The following is a 13916-nucleotide window of genomic DNA, read 5'->3' on the forward strand; positions in this document are numbered from 1 at the left end:
ACTAGTTTATTTTTAGAAAGTGCTTAGTTGAATTAATAGAACTAGTTGAATTAACAGAACTGCTAGTAAGTTTATATCAATTAATGTTTCAACTATTTATGAACATAGGAAATGTCTGACGATGAGAATGATTTCGTTATGTGCGAATACTGCAAAGACAAGCGCGACACGTGCGGCAGAAATTTCCTAGTTGATGGTAGGCGCTTCAGCATCAAGCTAGATGAGACCTTTAAAGTGAATGCAGTAAATCACAACGACAAGTATTTTTTTGTAATTAAGCATATGCTTCATTGCTTCAACTTATAATTTTAATTTTTTACTATTCTACTAGCGTATCCCCTGCCATGCAATAATTTTTGTATTAGATAAGATATGTTTCAGTACTATGAAAATTATGGAGGTAAAGAGAGTTTACTTGAAGACCGAGCATGGTTATACTTTCCATGCAAAATTATACAATGCAGACACCTACACCTATTTTGAATGCAAAACTTGGCAAGCACTATGCAAGACTTATGCATTTGAGTCTGATATGGTTATGACCTTTGATATTCGTCCGGAAGATGATATTGAAGGTAATGCCGATATCTGGATCGATGTGCAGACGCCTTCAGTTTTATCATTATTTGTGTTCCTCAACCATATTTATATCTTCGATATTGTTTATTTCAAAAATAGTTGACAACTAATTTCTATTGATAGCTTATTTCCATTCAAGCAGATATGTCCGGCGCTTGGTAGACAGGACCGTCCACTGTCCCGGGGCTGAACTAAACTACGAGGAGATAAGTCAATATGTTTCATGGCTTAAGGATCTTGATGTTGTCAAGAGAAATTATTTTCCTTGACTCACAAATCTTAGTACTCAAAACATGGGACTAATAGTGTTTGTATTGAACTACGGTCATATTTATTTAGGAAAGATGCTAAGGTTTTTACTATTTGTCCTTAGTGCATCTTTTGCATACATTATTTTTTAAGCTAAACTTCATTGCTAAGTATGTTATTATACGATGTTCTTCAACAGGGACTCCCGATGATAGTTGTGCCTCAGTGGATCTGGACGAACGATCGCATGTCAATGGTTAGCTTACAACCAAGACATCGTACATGGCACATGAGTGCATTCAGGATTTTTCTAAAACCGAGGAATGCTTAATAGTGAAAGACTGAAGCAAAATTGTGAATGGTCGCAGAGAAGTATTAGGGGGCAACAATCAGAAGCGAAACCCATGATTAGGAGACATGTTCATCTGCATGCTCCAGTATGATGAATCAGGAGAGCTACACATGTTCTATGTCATTTTACCTGAGAGAGAGCAGCAGGAGTGATTAGCTAGTTCCTGCTCTTAGTACTTGTCGTCTCATGTCCGTGTTCTTTGTCCTGAACTTAATTATTAGTGATTTTTTTTGTGGTCTTAGTTATGAACACTTATAATAATCTCATAACCATGTTGAACTCGATGATATCTTTGCTTTTTGTATAAGTGAATGTTTCTTCTTTAAGCTACTGTTGGTGGTGAATACATAATGATGATAAAAATAGTGGTAATGACTATATATGATGATTATTAGCTAGTCTTGTTGTTGGTGATGATATGAGATGCAAGAGTTTTTATATTAATATGATGATGATGATGAGTTATTATATAATTTATGAAAGGGAAAACAAATGGAAAAAAAATCTCTAAATTAAATGGAAAACACAAAATTAAAGGAAAAATAAATAATAAAACCAAAACCTCCCAAACCTTTTAGTATCGGTTGGTGTTACCAACCGGTACTAAAGGGCTCCCTGCCCCCGGCGTTGGCACGTGCCACGTGGTGGCCCTTTAGCGGCGGTTCATGCAGAACCGGTACTAAAGGGGGGGATGGGGCTTTAGTCCCCACCCTTTAGTGCCGATTATAGAACCGACACTTAAGGGCCTTACGAACCGGTGCTATAGCCCGGTTCTGCACTAGTGAAGACTTGCGACACAGGTTTTCCCTGTGTGTCGGGTGTCGATTACTTGCAGGAGGGGGCGGCAACACTGGTGGAAAGCAATTCTGGTGGTGCTTCTCGAGTACCGAGCCATGATTTCCAGAGTGAAAACCCAAGGTCTGGCCTTCATTGGCTGTACCTGGCAATGGCCTTGTTGAAGGCATTGTTTTTTGGGATCTCGGACTTTCTTCTAAGTGAAAACTCAAGATCTTTGATCAAGCGATGACAACGCTTCTGCATTGTTTCCTTCTTGAAGGTGTCGCTTATGGAGAACCTCTTTTGCGGTCTGAGTGTTGTCTTTGGTGGTGTTTAGAGTGTTGATGTTGCGAGTGTGTCATCACTGCGACGGGGTCTTTTTTTTTACATTTCTCTCTTTTTTATTTTGTTTTTGGTTGTGTGCATACTGGATGTCTTTCGACATCCTGTTAGTGCAGAGGCTGGGTGTAATTGATATCTTCACGATATTAATATATTCCCCTTTAAAAAAAGATCCTTCTACACCCTCAAAATAAAGGATTCATAAAAAATAATAGTCGTGATGTAGCATTTCCATGATTTCATAGGCCTAAAATGACAACAGATGCATGGCCTATGTGACATATCTTATCTCTTATCATATTCCCTCCAAACAGCGGTTGGAACAAACAAAACAAAAAATCAGAATCGTGTTCCTGAGCTTGATTAGCTTACCCACAAGCACAAGAAAGACAACCAGTGCTAAATCGTGTAAAAATGACCAATGGCAATCATAATATTAAACTATTAAGCATTACTGCATTAGACAAGCTACATGCGAACTATGAAGAGAAGGACATAAATAGGATGCAATAGAAAATTTACCACTTCATATTTTTGGTGAAGACAATAATGGCGGGAAGTTGTTATATATCCACGTCTTGGAAAGGGCAAACCCCAGAAGATTTAGTACAAACCTTCGCAAGCTGCAATGTCTTGACATCAACTGAGATATATTCCAAATCTTGATGTGGAGTTGAGTCTACGAACCGCATGGGCCAAACTTTCCTAGGAGCAAGTACCTCCCGGTTACTCTACGAAGGAAGAAAGCTCCTGAAACTAGGTCTCGCGCTCGCGCAGGTGCAGGCGCCGCCGCCGCCGGCTGATCTCTTCCCTCTGGCCACCTTAGGCCCAGCCAAGCACAGATCCGGGACCCTCCCGGCGTCCTCTCTCCATCCATCTCGAAGCCCGGCGCCGTCTTCGCCGGCCCTCTCCCCGCGGAGGAGTTCGAGTCCGGCCCTCCCCCTCTTCCTGTCCCGCTCCCGTGCGGCCGCGCCGGGCCGCACCGGGGCGCCCCTGCGGGCTCGAGCAGGCCCCCTGCACCTTCCTCTCCTCTCACCGCCGCTGGAGGCGTCGCCGGGCAAAGCCCTGGCGGCGCGGCGGCGGCGGGACCCCTCGATCGCCGTTCTCGACAGCGGGGGCGGCGCTGCTCCGCTGCTCCAGGCGGTGATGCTGCGGGACGGTGGTGGCTGGCCGTGGCTGGGCGTGCTCGGCTCGGCCGGACTTGGTGCTCAGTCGGGTGCTGCTCGACGGGCTCACTCCAGCGCAGGCTGGCGCGGCTCCGGCGGCGGGTGGGCGCGGCCAAGCGCGGACCTGGTGTGGCGATGTGCGGCGCCACGGTCCCCGCGGGATGGTGGTGCTCGGCCCGGCGGCGTCTTGGTGGTGCTCCGGCAGCTCCTGGTGCTGTGGATCCGGCGGATGGCGGGGGACGGCAGCTCCGGGCGTGCGTGGCTGGCTCTGGCCGGCCCCGGGTTCTCCGGATCTGGCTGCTTTGTTGCGGCGAGAGGCTGTTTGGTGGTCCGGCCGGGCTTGGGCTCGGCAGACAGTGTGGCAACGCCGGGCGAAAGCTCTGCCTCGGGCTTCTGGCCGGGGCCGGCGACGACGACACACTCGGGTGCCGCGCTCTTGTTGAAGACGTCGTCGAGGTGTGCTGTCTGCCCTGCTCGTGTCTCCGGTCGGTGAGACCAGCGGTGTGATGGTGGCTTCTGCTTGGCCATGGCGCGATGGCTTCGTGGGAGGTGTGCGGGTCAGCGGAGGTGCAGTGCATGAGGGTGTGGTGTTGGGCGGTGCTCTGGGCGAAGGCTTGCCGGGTTTCTACCGTCCGACGGCGTCGACGTCTGCGGATGTCGTGTCACCTTCTTGGAGGCGCCGTCGTGGAGTCCACCCCCTGCACATCCTCGGTTCCAGCTCTTCGGGTGAAAGCCTAAGGCCCAGTCGGGTCGGGCGACTGCGTCGGCATCGTCGCTTCCTCCTTTGGGGCGTCGCCTTGAAGAGCATTGGATCCCGTTTGCACTTTCCTTGGGCTGGACGCTCGCGACATTGCGGTCGGCGGCTGTCTGTCCGGCAATGTGGATGTTGCGCGACTTCTAATGTGGCAACGATGACGGCTTCGAACGAAGTTGGGCGGCTGCTGAGCTTTGGTAGTCGGTCTCATCCGGCGTGTTCGAGGGGTTGCCGAGCCTCATTTGTCTTCCTGAAGTCGGAGCTGCAGAGGAGGTGCTTCCGCGGCAACGATGACACGAGACGGGTGGTCGGCTCCGGTGCCGGCTCGACGCAGGCCCAGCGCTTTCCCCCTACAATGCTCGTCGATAGAGTTGGAGCTTCCTGGTCGTCGGCGTGTGCAGTGGACTGTTTGGCATCGACCGACGCAGGCCTCAACGCTTGTTCGTGGTTTTCTCTTCGACGGCGTGTGTGCGTTCTTGTGTGGGTTGCCAGGTCGCCCTGTGTGCCTTGTTTTTGCGGGCATGTTGACGGTTTTCGTCCGGTTTTCCGTTAATTAACTGGGCACCTCTCTTCCACCTTTTTTTAATGAATCGGACCCTAAGGGACCGCGTTTCAAAAAAAGTACCTCCCGGTTGCAGCTTTGATATCAGGCCGGCACCCCGAACATATTGAGATTGTCTTCTCCTGCCTCAACATGGATACCGAACAAGCCAAGCCTGGCTTCCCCTGCCTCCACAATGGCCAGACCTAGTAGACACAATTCTCTAGGCGGGGTGTCACAACTAGAGAACTCCATTCTCGGGGTGTCAAACACGAGCAAATCTTTCTTCCCCATCATGGTGGACTCCCAGTAGAAGCAACCATAAGCGTACTGACGCAAATAAAAGTCACGGTCGATCGGTGACACCATGGTTGACTCGCCTTGTCCGAGGAGCAACTCATTCCATTCCTTGGATGCAACAGCTTGCCACTGTTCAGTGGTTGAAGAGTAGACGAAGGCTGCCATCCTAGTTGTGAAATGTACCATCCGCATCACATCGAATGTCGTCCCTGCCTCCTCGTCAAGGGGAACAAAGAAAGCCTCGCACCAGGGTTTGTGCGCCGTTGCCGGGTGGTGCGCCCCCAAAGCGGCCAGGTCGTCAGGTACTAGGGGAAGCAGGATACTTCCGGTGCAAGGGGTCGCACACCGCGGCCTTCATCGAGACCTGGGGCTGCTCGCCATCGCCAGGGCGGATGAGAAGGAGGCGTCCTTCGCGGATGTCCTGAACGGACCACTGACGGTGATTTGGGAAGAAGGAGAAGGAGAAGTCGTCGGCGGCGGCGAGCGCGCCGGCAGCTGGCGCAAAAGGGTGTGGCGGGAGGGCGTGGTGGAACCCGTCGCGGTCAAAAAAGGCGAGGAGGGGCGGGTCGTGGAGGCGGCAGAAGCGGCGGAGGAAGGATTTGTTGGCGACAAGGCGATGGAAGGAGATGCAGGCAGTGGAGGCACGAGCTAGGTCTTCCGCGGAGGGCAGACCCATGAACAATTTTTCAAATCCATGAATATTTTTAAAATCCATGAATATTTTTAAACACGTGAACATATAATTTTCTTGAACCCTAAACAAATTTTTGAACCACATGAACAATTTTTTGAATCGACAAACCTATTTATTAATCCATGAACATATTTTTCGGAACCCATGAAAATTTCTTTTGAATCTGTGAACCTTGTTCTCGACTCCTTGAAAATTTATTAATTCTGCAATCGTAATTTTTGAACCTCGTGGACATTAAAAAAATCATGAACAAGTTATAAATATGAATGAAACATTCTCCGAATCAATGAACACATTATGTTGAACCCAAGAACACTTTTTTTAAGCTCCTGAAAAAGTTTCAACTACGTGAATATTTTTTTAATATGAATGAAAATATTTTCTGAATCCATGAACGTATATTTTGAACCCAAGAACAATTTTTTGAACCTTGTGTACTTTTTCTAAGACTACGTGAATAATTTTTAAATATGAATGAAATATTTTCTAAATCCATGAACATATTATTCTGAACCCAAGAACAAATTTGTAGACCTCGTGAGCATTTTTTCCAAATGATGTGAACAAATTTTAAATATGATTTTTTACCAAACCCATAAACTTATTAATTTGAACCCGAGAACATTTTTTTTAAACCTCGTGAACAGTGTTTTCAAACTATGTGAACAATTTTTAAGTATGAACAGAACATTTTCGAAATCCATGAGCGTATTATCTTAAACCCAAGAACTTTTTTTAAAAACTCGTGACAATTTTTAAGATCCATGAGCCTATATTTTAAGTCCATGAACCTAAATATTTTTAAACTGCACAAAAAAAGTTAATATGAAAACAAATAAAAATGAAACAAAAGAAACAGAACATAAAAAAGGGAATAGAAAAAAAAGAAATAGAACAGAAGAAAGGAAAAATAAAGAAAGAAGAAACATAACAAAACCAACATAGAAAACCGGAACAGGAAAAATCAACCTAGCAGCGAAACTAGCGTTGCAAAAAAGAGCTACCGTGGAGTGAAATGGGCCGGCCCAGCAGCCAAATTCTTCAGGCCACGCGACAGTTCTGCGCTTCATCAAGCGGTATATAAGATATGGCAGCGTCGCCGCTTGTAGAATCGACATGGTTCGGCTGTACTGTGTGAATCGGGCCATATGCATCATACAGGTGACAATAGGTGGCCCATTTTACAGGGGCCTATTTAGGCCCATTATGAAGCATCCAGCCACACCGCAGCAACCAGTTCGTGTGATGCTGTTGCGGCGCATCACATGCGTTGCTACTGCGGCCCAAGTTCTGCCAGCGCATGCCAAGTTACACTGGACCATCCCTCAAAAAAAAAAGTTACACTGGACCAAGACTCCACGAGAATGGTACTCCCGACCAGTCGAGGTAAAAAACAATCTCAATGGCACGACACCGTTGCCCTCCCGGAGAGTAGCATCTCAATGGCGACGCCGACAGTCACAAGGCCAATGAGTTAGACGATAGAAAAGCTTCTGGCTGGCGGTGGAAGGAAGGACAAGAAGACACCTAGTCACCAAATTTTAGGAGTTATGGCAGAATGGGGCTCATTGGACGGCGTGGACGAGGACGTGCAGCTGGCGTAGCGAGCTGAGGTAGTCGACAGGGTAGACGCGGTTGTTGCAGATGATCATGTTTACTCGTTGACGCAAAGTGCATGTTCCGGGCATCGTCATCCCCGGTGATATTGGCTACAGGTGGTGCTCAACGTGTTTCTATACCAAGACCCCTATTGCACGCATGTGGAACCGACTCAACACGTGAATATGTTTGTTAGAGAAAAGAGATAGAGCACTAGTTTAAAATGCTAACAAAAAGCCATAAAAGGTCATACCTATTGGGGCACTTTGGCAAAGTGCCACAAAAGGTCATAACTATTTGGGAACATTGGCAAAGTGCCATAAAAAAGTCATACCTATTTGGGGCACTTTGGCAAAGTGCCACAAAAGCTTAATAGCTATTGAAGCACTTTGTCAAAGTGCCACAATAGGTCATATCTATTTGGGAACTTTGGCAAAGTGCCAAATGTTATAGCTATTGGGGCACTTTGGCAAAGTGCCCCTAATTGGAAGCATTTAGGGCACTTTTAAAAATGCCCCAACAAAATGCCTCTAAATTTTGACCGTGGTATAGTGGTAGCTCGATCAATGCACTCTTTCACTGCTTATGCCCAAGTTATCTTTCTACGGAGCACTCTTTTATAGAGCTTGATAAGTTGGAGTCCAAGCTGGCGTGCTGGACTCAATCAGCCAGCACGAGGCAACTTGATCATGCCATCGATCATGTGTACTACCAGTCGGCACCTAGCATAGGATATTATTCCTTGTGTCGCGCTCCTTTCATACATGACGAATCATGTATTGCACATTAGCTACCAATCGCCATCTATCCTTCTATAAATGGATCTCATGTTTTTAAGGCAGGATAATGGATCTCATGATCATAGTGAGTTAGGCACACGTCGCTATATATGCACTGTGATGCCCGGATAATTAGGCTACAGTAATTCCACGCTAATGATGCCACATCACCTCGGTTACTGTTACTAATCTCGCGATGGTTCAAAAACGGTTCGAATTCAAATTTAAAATCAAGTCAAACAATTAAAGTTTTCAAAAGTCAAATCTAAAATGTTCTTAATGTGGCAAATAAATCATGGATATTATTGGTGGAGTAACAACATCTTTATAAAATATTTAAATACCCTAAAGTGATTAAAACAACATCAAAACAATTAGTTATACTCCTAATATATTTTACCAAATTCTAAACTATTTTTATTCTGAGGTAAAAACTTCTTAGAACAGTGGATTAATTTGACACACTATTTTTGGAGCTATTTTCATATTTTACTAAACCAAAAATATAGTGCAACTAAAATAAAACAGAAAGAAAATGAGAAAACAACAACAAAAGAAAAATAAAAGCCCCACCCCTCGCCGGGCCTCGGCCCAGCTGGCCACGGGGCTAGCCAGGCCGCCCAGCCGGCCCACTTGGCCCGGCCCCCCCACACACTCTGTTAACCCCCCACCCGACCGAAACCCTAGCCGTCGCCCCACTTCCCCCCCCACTCCCCACGACCACAGCCACTCCCCCCCCACACTCCCTCGTCTCTCCCTCTCACCCGATCCAGATCGGATCGGGCCGTCCCCGTTGGCGGCGCCACCGTTCACCATCGCCGCCACCGCCCAGTGCCCGCCTCCTCAACCCTCCTTCCCGGTGCCCCCACACTCTAGATCGGGGAGGGGCCCGATCCCGTCGCCCCCGACCCAGCCGCCACGACGCCGCCGGATCGCTTCCTCGGCCTTAACTGCCCCGAACCCATCGTCCCTGGTGCCCGCGCCTCGCCCTGCGCCCCGCCGCCGCCCTGGCTCCGCAAGGCGCCGTGCTCGAGCCCCGCACCGCCCGGCGACCCTGTTGCGGTGCACGAGCCGCTCGCCGGTGACGGCCCCCTCCCTCGCGCCCGTGCCACGGCCTCCTTCTCACTGGACCTCGCCACCGCCCTTCGCCTCGTCCTCCTCGTCTCCTCCTCGCCAACGACGCATCCCCGTCCTCCTCCCCAAAGGCTTCACCGCGCCTCGACGCCCCTTCCCTCCAACGGACGGTGAGGACCCCGGTTCTCCTTCCCCCGCCTAGTGCCTTACCGCGGCGGCCCTCACCTCGGCCGCCCGCGTCGACTGCGCGCTTGACGGCGCTCCCGCCTTTGCTCGCCCCTCCTCGTGAACGCGCCCGCCACCCCCGCGCCCGACTACGCCGCACGCTGTTGGCCGCACCCTGCCGTCCTCGCCGCACGCGCTGCGAGGCCGAGCCCCGACGCTGGCGCCTTTGCAGCCCACCTCCGACAACCCCGCGGCCATCCTCCGGAGCGCCTCGTCGCGTTGCGTCTGCCGAACCCACCTATAGATCCAGCCGTCGCAGGAGATGGCCGGCAGGCGAGCACCTCCGCTCTCTGTTCGCATCGCCGGCGTTCGAACCACTAGGTGTGGCACCGACGCGTGGGCCCATGCTGTGTATTAGTTTGGGCCTAAACTTGTTTAGGGCTAAATCATAACCTTATGCACTCACTGACCTCTGGGCCTCTTGTTAACAAATTTAACTAAAACTATTAAAAAACCCTGTTAACATGTGTACCTATGACACATGGGTCCAACTGGCCCCATTGACCAGTCAAACCGCTGACTGTGATAACCCAGTCAATGACATGCGGGTCCCACAAACACTGTTCACTATTTGACCAAGTCAACAGTCAATGCTGAGTCAGCAGTTGACCAGGCCCACTGTCTGCCTCACAAGGACATCCCTGGGTACACTTCTCTATGTATCCATGGCAATTAAGTATTTATTATTTTTCGAATTAAATTAATTCCAGAAATTAGAAAATCATTTAAAACTTTAAAAATTAATATAAAATAATCCGTAGCTCGGTTGAAAATACCTTGTACATGAAAGTTGCTCAGAACGACGAGACGAATCGGGATACGCAGTCCGTTCGTCCGCCGCACACCCCTAACCTATCGAACCCGCAACTTTCCCCCTCCAGCTCCTCTGCCCGAAAATACGGAACACCGGGAATACTTTCCCGGATGTCTTCCCCCTTCGTCGGTATCACCTACTACCGCGTTAGGGCACACCGAACACCGCGTATTGCCTTGTTATATTTTGTGATGCTTTGTTTGCTCTGTATTCATTATTTCTTCCCCCCTCTTCTCTCCGGTAGACTACGAGACCGACGCTGCTGCTGCCCAGTTCGACTACGTAGTTGACGACCCCTCTCTCTTGCCAGAGCAACCAGGCAAGCCCCCCCTTTGATCACCAGATATCGCCTACTCTTTTCTCTATACTGCTTGCATTAGAGTAGTGTAGCATGTTACTGCTTTCCGTTATTCCTATCCTGATGCATAGCCTGTCCTTGCTACTACTGTTGTTACCATTACCTGTTATCCTACTGCTTAGTATAGGATGCTAGTGTTCCATCAGTGGCCCTACACTCTTGTCCGTCTACCATGCTATACTACTGGGCCGTGATCACTTCGGGAGGTGATCACGGGCATATACAATATACTTTACACAGTTACATTACCTGTGATACTGTTCGGAGATGGGGGCTGAAGGGGCAGGTGGCTCCATCCCGGTAGAGGTGGGCCTGGGTTCCCGACAGCCCCCGACTGTTACTTTGTGGCGGAGCGGCAGGGCAGGTTGAGACCACCTAGGAGACAGGTGGGCCTGGCCCTGTTCGGCGTTCGCGGATACTTAACACGCTTAATGAGATCTTGGTATTTGATCTGAGTTGGCTACGAGCTTATACGCACTAACCATCTACGCGGGAGTAGTTATGGGTATCCCGACGTCGTGGTATCAGCCGAAGCACTTCAGACGTCAGCGACGGAGCGGCGCGCGCCGGATTGGACTGGAACGCCACTAGGCTAGGTCTGCTTCCGGCCGCCCACGCAACGTGCAGGTGTGCTCAGGGCGATGGGCCCAGACCCCTGCGCGCTTAGGTTTAGACCGGCGTGCTGACCTCTCTGTTGTGCCTAGGTGGGGCTGCGACATGTTGATCTTCCGCGGCCGGGCATGACCCAGGAAAGTGTGTCCGGCCAAATGGGATCAAGCGTGCTGGGTAAGTTGGTGCACCCCTGCAGGGAAGTTAATCTATTCGAATAGCCGTGATCTTCGGTAACAGGACGACTTGGAGTTGTACCTTGACCTTATGACAACTAGAACCGGATACTTAATAAAACACACCCTTCCAAGTGCCAGATACAACCGGTGGTCGCTCTCTCTCAGGGATACGAGGAGGGGATCGCCGGGTAGGTTTATGCTATGCGATGCTACTGAAGATGCTACTTGGAGATGCTACTTGGAGATGCTACTTGGAGGACTTCAATCTACTCTCTTCTACATGCTGCAAGACGGAGGCTGCCAGAAGCGTAGCCTTCGACAGGATTAGCTATCCCCCTTTTATTCTGGCATTCTGCAGTTCAATCCACCGATATGGCCCTTTACACATATCCCCATGCATATGTAGTGTAGCTCCTTGCTTGCGAGTACTTTGGATGAGTACTCACGGTTGCTTTTCTCCCTCTTTTCCCCCTTTTCCCTTTTACCTGGTTGTCGCAACCAGATGCTGGAGCGTTGGAGCCAGACGCCACCGTCGACGATGATTCCTACTACACTGGAGGTGCCTACTACTACGTGCAGGCTGCTGACGACGCCCAGGAGTAGTTTAGGAGGATCCCAGGCAGGAGGCCTGCGCCTCTTTCGATCTGTATCCCAGTTTGTGCTAGCCTTCTTAAGGCAAACTTGTTTAACTTATGTCTGTACTCAGATATTGTTGCTTCCGCTGACTCGTCTATGATCGAGCACTTGTATTCGAGCCCTCGAGGCCCCTGGCTTGTATTATGATGCTTGTATGACTTATTTATGTTTTAGAGTTGTGTTGTGATATCTTCCCGTGAGTCCCTGATCTTGATCGTACACATTTGCGTGCATGATTAGTGTATGATTGAATCGGGGGTGTCACAAGTTGGTATCAGAGCCGACTGCCTGTAGGAATCCCCCTTTCAACTCCTTGGCCGAAGTCGAGTCTAGACTTTACAAAACTTTTACTGACATGGCTGTGCGGCCCATGGGCCCACGTCGCCATTGGGTGGTAGTAGGATCTTTTATTCCTCGTCTATACTCTGGGATTCTGATCTCTCTTCTATTCGGGTTAAATGACTTTCTAAAATCTAACTTTAGGTTCTCGAAAACGCTTTCTCCCGGAGAGCCCCTTCAGTCCAGATGATCGCCGACTACACATGAAGATTTCAAAGTTACTTTCCGATACTCTTTCGGGACTGCCCATTGCTTTTGCAATTCACTACCACCAAAATATCCCTATGAATAAATTCATACACCGTTCTTACTTAGTTCCCAGTTACTCTTTTTGTTACAAGATGCCCTAAAATATTCTTTGTTGTTCTTAGAATACTTATGCCTACTGCCTTGCAGTTCCTTAACACCTGAATACCCCTACGGATAATTTCTCGCACTTACCGAGTATCCACTCATCCCCAGTTGATTCATGTATGTCACCAATCCTTGAAATATCATTCGATCTTCCGAAAATCCTGAGCATCCTATTGCTCTTGAAATTCTTGATTGCTTGCAATATGGTTAATCCCATAAGTCTAGTAAATCTTGTTGACATCCATTGTCATTATCATTTTGAGTCTGTTGTTTCGATTTGTTACGAATGCTCGCAATCCTCAAACAGATCCTAGAATTCATCCTTCCGGCTCAGACGTCGTTTTAATCATGAACTGGTTCTCGCCAATTAAATTGTCGTCGATTGTGCCCCTAAGTCTATTGAACTTATCCATCCTTGATCAGAGCGTCTGCTTCTGATCCTTCGCTTTGTAAATCATAATTCCTTAGCAATTGAGCTCTAAGTTATTCAGTTGTTTCTATAATCCAATTTCTTTGCCTTGATTCTTCCTCTGGTTGTGTGCCGATACTCACCCCAGATCCTTTGTTGGATTTTATCTGACAACGCCCTTCATATTCAATAACCTTGTGAGCCTTTCCTCTGATACATAATGCCTTTGGTAAATTGTATCCTCTGCTTTCTCAACCATGCTCTGCCTTCGAGCTTGAGTTAATTATTTCTAAAGATTCTAGAATATGATTCTAAGATGCCCCGATGGGTTGAACCTATGCCTTCCTTAGTATGTGTGAACTCGAAAGTTTTCACGAGTCATACACTTCTGGTATTTTGCCAGATAAAATTTCAACACTACAACTTCTTCGAAAGTGAGAAGTGAATGAAATATTATCCATTGGAGAAGTGGGAGTTGACCTTGAACTTTGTGTTCATGCCCATGGACACGATGTAGACCTTATCATTAAAGCTTCTCTTAAATTAATTATTCCTTTGGTATAAGTTCATCTTATATCTGGGATCTGGCCTTTTGCAATCGTGGTTCCGACCATGTTCTCCTTTAAATACCATTCCCTATGCAAGTTTAAGAACTTGTCTTCTATAGAGCAATACCCCGGTCCAACCTCTACTTTGATCTGTCGCCGAGTATTACAACCTGGTATCTCGAGATTATCTTGGAACTGCATAATCTCTTATGAGTTCTTCATCAAGTACTACATACTCA

This window comes from Triticum aestivum, chromosome 2B (genome assembly GCF_018294505.1).
Source record: "Triticum aestivum cultivar Chinese Spring chromosome 2B, IWGSC CS RefSeq v2.1, whole genome shotgun sequence".
NCBI lineage: Eukaryota > Viridiplantae > Streptophyta > Magnoliopsida > Poales > Poaceae > Triticum > Triticum aestivum.